Below are 8,357 nucleotides of genomic sequence, written 5' to 3'. Positions count from 1 at the left end.
GCTACTGCTCCCAATAAGTGACAAAATAACGCCAACAAGTTCATATTTACATGTTGTGGTTTGTATAGTCACAGGGTGTACAAATAACAAGGTCACATGAGACACAGCCATTTTCTAACCATTGAAAACGGTAAAAGGGAGAAAAAGAAAACTCTGCATGTTCCTTTAGAGACCATTGTATACATTTTCTATACATTTGATGAAATGCACAATGTATATTTAGATGCTGTCTGGTGTGCCTTTTGTGTGTTGCTTATTTTTCTAAAGCTATGTGGCTTATCTAATTACTGCAGCCTAATTAATTACTTCAGATTCATGTTTAAGTTCATAAATTGCTGTAAAACAAATGCATATTTGCATTTGGCATTCATGCTTTTGCACATTCCAATGGCATGCACTGTACACACACACTCCCACTCTCTGAGAAATACATGCATGCACAAAGACACACACATACACAAAGGCGCAAATAACCTCCTTGTTGTAATTTATTGAGAGGGTTTTATGTAATGACTCATTAGCAGAATGAGCAAATGAAAAAAAACGGACTGAAAAGAAATACCTCCTTGACACATTAAGATGGAAATCTGTAATCGATTACAACATTCATTTTCTTTTGTTTTCATCAAAAACTTCAAGGAGTGGAACTTCCAAGGCTATCCAAACATCCTAAACTCATTATCTTTCTTTACAGACATGCCTTGTCGTTGTTGATTTTTTTTTATCTCTTATTTCTGCCTGGTTTTCTCCCTCTTTCTCCTCTCCTCGTACTGCCTCTGTGCGTGATTTTCTTATATTAACTCTTTCTGTCGTTCTCTTTTATGCCTTGTTTCCCTCCCAACTGTCTTTGCCTGTTCTTTCTTACAAGTAGCAGTCACCTTCAGGCATCACAAACTGAAATCAAAACCTGTTTGGGCTGGGTTGAATTAACAAGACCAGAGGCTCCTCAATCAATATGAGAATCCATAAGGATTTAATACAGTCCTGAGAATGAAATCCAATCCACAGTTATAGACGGCTGTTGGGTGTTTTGTATGCATGTCTGCATTTGTGTGTTTGTTGTTGGTGGTGTGCACGTGTGTGTCACTGGGATGTTAGTCAGCAATTATCTTCATGCCATGTGGTCCAACAAAGCAGCTGATCACTATGTTTGACTAAATATCTCCACTCAATCTCTGGATAACCAAGCCACAGTGGCTATACATATCGTATGTGTATGTGTAGAGAGAAAAAGGGAGGCAGACAGACAATTAATGTGTGACAGAAAAAAAAAAAGATATGACGAACAAGTGATAGAGCTAAGAAGAAGAAAAAACAACTCTCTCTCTTTTTCAACGATGAGTTTTATTCAGTCTCACACACTTGCATTACCATCTGTCTGTTAGATGTAACACCCTGAACCCTGTTATTTAATCCTGCAGGGGGTTAACACAGCACTTTTTCTGCTGCAGCACTTGGCTTGTCACTCCTGTTTACACAGTCTCCCACATGCTGGTGCCCAGTAAAACCACATTTGTCTGAGCCAAAGTTGGGATTGTAGTGCAGGGTAGTGATACAGATGGCCACGGTTTGAGCAATATAATGCATGTGTGCATATGTTTTCAAGCACTAGACATGAAAATACAACTTGTTACTCATCAGTGTTGGCCAACAAGTTGTTTTGTGTCTCACTGCACTTAATTTGACATGTGATGATATAACCAGCTGCACAAATTACAGTAACCTCTGCTTATGCCAAGGCACGCACCTTTTGGCCAACAACCTGCTCAACATTCATATTGACAAAAATTCCCACCTCAGTAGTTGCTAAGAGGAAAGAGATGTTATCAAAAGCCTCTGAAATTCCGGCCAATAGCCTAGTTTTCAAACGTCACAGGCAAATCTATATCTAATTGTCTTTCTTTCCTACCAGGCACCCACACATTGTATGGTGTAAGATAAAAAAAAATGCACATGGATCTCCCCTTTTTTTTTTTTAAATGTAGGGTTTTTGCTGTTCTCTCTAAAACCATTTTAAACCACAACCTTTTTTATGGTGTCTAATATCTGTCAAACAATACCACTGAGGCCTAACATTTTTTGAGTTTTAAAAGTCTTGTCATGCCCTGAGGTTACTCTGGTAGCAGCCCCAGTAATGTGATTGATGCTACAGAGCCCAGTCAAAAGCCTCCGTGCAGCAGGGTGAGATGAATACTCTACTGGACCAGCGGAGTGCAGCAAGGTGAAGCCAGCGCATCTAACTGACTGGCTAACTGTCTTGATGGATCCAATTGGAAGTAAATATACTTGTCCTGTCACTAATCTCAGGGCCACTGCCACCCTTTAAAATTAATGTAGAATTAACATTAAACGAAGAGCTGATGGAAGTTGACACTCGGACGTGTTTCAACACTTTACTCTAAACAGAACACTGATTAAAATACAACAGATTAACCATTTAAACTGTACGCTAAACAACTGAATTGTGCTGGGTGTTGATTAAAGTATTTCATCATCTGAAGTCTTTTATTTGCTGCAAGCAAGATTTTGAAGCAATATACTTTTGGGAAATGAAGCCTCTTTCAAGTTTTTTTTGTCTTGTTTTTGTGTTACGATGTCTACGGCATGTTATGTTACTGTTGCAGTTTATCTCCTTCTAATGTGTAGGGAATTGAGCTACTATGATTTAATGTGACTTTGTAGCCAAAACAGCCTAATTCACACACAAATCCAAAAAAAGAGTATTACCTGTAATGCACAACCTCAACTGGGCTCCAGGACCCTGTGACATCACTGCTGGGTGTGGTTACAGGTGCAACTAAGCATACAGGTGAATCTGGCTGGAAACTTTCAACCACACTGCTTTTCAGCCTGCTGTTAAAGAAACTCGTAAACCGTTGATGGTCGACCGGATGGTAAACGTAAAAAGAACAGAACACTATGAACTCCATTCGACAGTGTAACTTGTTTCTTGAAGTAGATGACAAAAAGGAATATTACTTTTGAGTGTTTGTTTTGCGCTGAAATGAAAATGAAAATATTTGTGTTTGAATGTGCTCAGACCATCAAAAGCTAAATCTGTAAGTATTTTATAAACACATTTTGCAAAATATCAGTTGTTTTGCCAGTTTTCTTCTGGGACTCTTTAACTTCTAATATGAACGTTCACACAGGAAAGGCAACTGATTTCACTCTGCTTTTGGCCATATGGCTTAATTGTCGTAACACACATATGCAAGCACATGAACATAGACATCTGTGTGCACACACTCACATTGGCTTATTATGTATATCTTATATATATATATAGTTGCATTGCTCCCAGTGCATCGGAGCACAGTGCAGAGTGTAGTTAAGGGCTGCAATCTTTGAAACTACTCGATAATATTGCATACTGCTCTCACACTGAATCACAGAGATGTATCAGCAGTTTAAAATATGGATTCAAGCACCAGGTAATTGGTCATTTGTGCCACATAAAGTAGAAAGCAATATACTGTATAATAATGTGTGAGAACAGACCTTTTTGAGACATCTTTATACTAGTCTCACTAATCAACCAAAGGCCCTTGGAATGGCTTCCTCATGCCATACCATGATTACTAATAATGCACATAGTTGAATAGCTCATAAATAAAGGTAAATAAGACATTAATTAGTAAATGCTTTCACAACCACATATATTTACATATATCACAGTGGAGGTACTGAAGTGATACTGTAAACAAAATTCCAACATTCCCACAGCATTCTGGGATGGGAGAGAACTGAGAACTATTTACCAAATACTTAGAACTGCTTTCCAAATAGTCTAATAATAAAGATATCAATAGAAGAGTTTATCTTGACCTTTTTAAAGCTAACCCACAAATCCCAGGTTACTGATTTCACTTATTTGTAACCCGATTTGTGACCTCATTACATAGAGCTAATGTTTACTGCTCGTTGTTCTCAACGAGCCAGCTTCTTTCCCTGATGAATTGGTATGTGTGCATGTGGGTTTGCATTCAGCATTTGTGCACACTTCCATTCAGAGAAAAAGTACAACCAAATTGTTATACTTTCAGCCATAGATCAATGTGTCATGAGTTAATGAGAATTTCTCTGCTGTGAAACTCAATGTGAAGAGACATGATGCATCATTAATAAGCATCTCGCAAGAAAATGCAATCCTGCCTTGAGACAGTTAAACGACTGGTGCTGTTATGAGTGGTGCTAACTGGGAAAGCACAACTGTATGGGTTTCATGGGATTGCGTCAGGTGTTGTAACCGGAGCAAGGGGAGTGTGTGTGCGTGAAGAGTGCAATGCTATGGAGCTTTTATTGAATCTGTCTGCTCATTGTCTGTAGCCAGGAACAGCTTGCCACATCAATGAAGTGGACACAAATCTATTCATTTATCTGCACATGATGTGTGTGAGCAGGTGGGAAATCAAAGCACATCATCAACTGAGTCTTTAGTACGCATGTATAATATTTCCAGCATGGTCCAGACTTGCTTTAGTGTGTGCGTGTGTGAAAACAGGACTAAAGTGAAAGAGATAAGCAGGGATTAAGGTTGAGATGGATACAGAGACACAGAAAGGTACAGAGATGGATGGACAAAATGTCTGTGTGTTAATATGCACCCTGTCTGACATTACACTCTCTTCCATTTTCCAGCCAGCAGCTGCTAAATTAAATTCAGCCTTTCTGCTCAGTGTTAATGCCATTGGAGACCACAGGCAGCTCGGTTTTGTTGGCTGCTTGGTAAGTAAGGATTTGCATTGAAAACTCTGGGAAAAAAGAACTTGAAAAACTCTGAGAGGCAGAAGTACAAAAAAAAAAAAAAGTAGAGACTTTTATGTCTCATAAAAGATCTGCTAACCAAAAGCTCCATGAGGATGCAATCATCTCCATATCTGCCTCCAAGTCATTTTCATATTTTGTGGTTGATTATTTATTCTTGTTGCATCGACATGCAGGCCGGGTGCTGTGATCGGTTTCTAGATCAGTATAAAGGCGTTCCTCATCTTAGTTCTGTTTAGTAAAAGCCACAGGCATGTCAGTAACTTTGTTTGAAAAATGATTTCATGGGGAAAGTTTTGTTTGAAATTGAGATAATCTGCTGTTTGAAGATCATGAAACCTGCTATTACAAATGTAACCTTTAAAGTCTCTATATGACAGAAGATAAGGGTTTTACAGTTGGGACCTAGTACTTTAGAGACATCTTTGAAGGTGAAGTCATAGTGGTTATTTTCATCATTATCATTATTCAAAATTGATACTGCATTTTCAAAGAGACTTCTTCAAATATCTCCTAAACGACACAAGATACCACTTGAATCATCTAACTGGGCACTTCACAATGCAGCAACATCAATGCAGAGGTGGTGTTACCAAGTCTCACTGGTAAGAGTTTGTCTCCAGGATTACTGGAGATAACAGCAATCCAAAGATAACCTTAAGAGTAGAAGTGAAGAGCTAAACTAACTTTGTGTAAAGTCTTGAAGATAATCACAAAAAGGCCAACAGATTATTTTTGACCACCAAAAGGAACCCTGAGCTGACAGGATATAACAATAATGCTGCACATGCTGAAAGTCCTGTTTGGATTTTGATTGAGAAATGATTTAAATCAGTGTTTCATTATTAAAAGTTCCGTCTTCCAGAGATGTATAGTAACAAAGTAGAACTACTTCACTACTGTACTGAAGAACTAAAAGGCTGTACTCTACTGGATTAAAAAAAAAATTCTCCTACTTACACTTTTACTTCAGGACATTTTTTCAATGAGTTTAATACTAGTACTCAGAAACATTTTTTGATGTGCTGCATCGTTACTCGTTACAGCCAATCACTGTGAATTTGGTGCAACTCGCAATTTTGACCAATTTCTGCAACTTTTCTGCAAATTTGACCAATAACCAGCTTCCTGTAACTCCATGTAAATCCCAGCCATCCCACGTGCCAGACTTTGTATCAGTATGTGACTCTGAGAGTCAATGACCAAACGGGAGTGAGAAATGGTTGACGTAATACATGTCACCATATTCATTTCCTTGTTTCTGCTATGAAGACGAGACGTGCGTGACTCAAACATGTCACATTTATCAACAAAACGTACAGCGGACAACCGTGCAAAACATTTCAGATCATCCTGCTAACCTGTTTACATTTTAACAGGTTTTACATTTTAGTCCGCTGTGACGTTTGACAGCTGCTGCTCAGTCCCCCCCGTGACTGAAACGTGCTGTATACTTGCCACAGCCAGCCTGTCGCACGCAAATGTGACATCATGGAAGTGCCGTAACTATTTATACTTGTGCGTGGTGGTCGCGACACTAGTTGCAGTCTTCTCCTGAACAGAGGTGGCGCTAATGAGCAAAGACTACCAACTTTACCATTTTAAAAGAATAGAAGAAGAAGAAAAAGGTAAACAACAGCAGAACTAACAGCAGCAATGCTCTCAATGCTTCGATTTGATTTGATGACCTATTGGCACCATAAAATAATTCATCTTAACCCAGTACGTTTACAAGAGACACATGCAGTCACTCTGAGACTCCTGGCATCCGGTTGTCCGAGAACTTGTCCGTGCTTCTGTTTTCGCTTTGTCGCATGCCTATGGAAAGAAATATAGTGGTCCGCGCCCTCTGCTAGTGCACTCAAAATCCAGGCACGCCAGCGAGATTTACAGTGGTGTGAAAAAGTGTTTGCCCCCTTCCTCATTTCCTGTTCCTTTGCATGTTTGTCACACTTAAGTGTTTCGGAAACATCAAATCAATTAAACAATAGTCAGACACACAAGGAAACACCAAATGCAATTTGTAAATGAAGGTGTGTTTATTTAAAGGTGAAAAAAATCCAAACATCATGGCCGGTGAAACAGTGATTGCCCCCCTTGTAAAACCTACTATAACTGTGGTTGTCCACACCTGAGTTCAAATTCTCTAGCCACACCCAGGCCTGATTATGCCACATCTGTTCACAATCAAGGCATCACTTAAATAGGAGCTGCTTGACACAGTAAGGTCCACCAGAAGATCCTTAAAAGCTACACATCATGCCGAGACCCACGAAATTCAGGAACAATTGAGAAAGAAAGTAATTGAGATCTATCAGTCTGGAAAGGGTTATAAAGCCATTCCAAAGCTTTGGGAATCCAGCGAACCACAGTGAGAGCCATTATCCACAAATGGCGAAGCAATGGAACAGTGGGGAACCTTCCAGGAGTGGCCGGCCGCCCAAAATTACCCCAAGAGCGCAGCGACGACTCATCCAAGAGGTCACAAAAGACCCCACAACACGTCCAAGAAATGCAGGCCTCACTTGCCTCAGTTAAGGTCAGGTTCATGCCTCACCATTAGGAAAAGAATGGGCAAAAATGGCCTGCATGGCAGAGTTCCAAGGAGAAACCACTGCTGAGCAAAAAGAACCTCAAAGCTCGTCTCAATTTCTCCACAACATATCTTGATGAACCCAAGACTTTTGGGACAACATTCTGTGGACCGATGAGACAAAAGTGAAATCTTTGGAAGGGTGTGGTCCAAGTATACTGGCGTAGAAGGAACACTGCATTTCATAAAAAGAACATTATACCAACAGTAAAATATGGTGGTGGTAGTGTGATGGTCTGGGGCTTTTTTGCTGCTTCAGGACCTGGAGACTTGCCGTGATAAAAGGAACTATGAATTCTGCTGTCTACCAAGAGATCCTGAAGGAGAATGTCGACCATCGTTGTGTACTCAAGCTGAAACGAACTTGGGTTCTGCAGCGGACAATGATCCTAAACACACAGTAAGTCCACCACCGATGGCTGAGAGAAAACAAAATGAAGACTTGGGTGGCCTAGCCAGTCCGACCTGTGTTTACTTGTGTTGTCCTTGACTATGTAATTTGGTTTGATGTTCCGAAACACTTAAGTGTGACAAACATGCAAAGGAACAGGAAATGAGGAAGGGGGCAAACACTTTTTCACACCACTGTACATCATTTTGACGTCATATTTGTGCACGCCACCTCAGCTGTGGCAACTGTAAAACGGCCCTGAAGCGTACGCACAAAACACAAACAAGTGCGCAAAAGCAGGAAGAAAAAACGGAAATTGAGACGTACACGATGACCTAAATTGAGGACAGCTATGTTTGTCATTGTAAGTGCAATAATAAGTTAAAGTCCAATAAGAACTTTATAAACCATATAAATGTGAGTCCCAGCCCAGGCTAAGAAATTAACGAACAATGTAAACAAGCCAATAACACCTATGTTCAAATTTGATTCATTCAATACATTATTATTTATTGTCTTAAATCCACCAGCCATTTTCCTATTATACCAACATTTGCAGCATCCTGAGCCTTCTTGGTAAGGTTACTAGGAAAACTCAGCCCAGAG

The 8,357-nt window shown here is 39.8% G+C and overlaps 1 protein-coding gene across 6 annotated transcripts in view; it reads right to left on the bottom strand.

The window, feature by feature from the left end:
• The window catches only part of grm8a (glutamate receptor, metabotropic 8a), a 311,638-nt gene that overhangs the window by 49,159 nt on the left and 254,122 nt on the right, over positions 1-8,357 (bottom strand). The gene's annotated exons all lie outside the window — the stretch shown is intronic.

The sequence above is a fragment of the Etheostoma spectabile genome, chromosome 23 (genome assembly GCF_008692095.1).
Source record: "Etheostoma spectabile isolate EspeVRDwgs_2016 chromosome 23, UIUC_Espe_1.0, whole genome shotgun sequence".
NCBI lineage: Eukaryota > Metazoa > Chordata > Actinopteri > Perciformes > Percidae > Etheostoma > Etheostoma spectabile.
The sequence above is the reverse complement of the archived record's forward strand: the minus strand, read 5'-3'. Positions and strand labels throughout refer to the sequence as shown.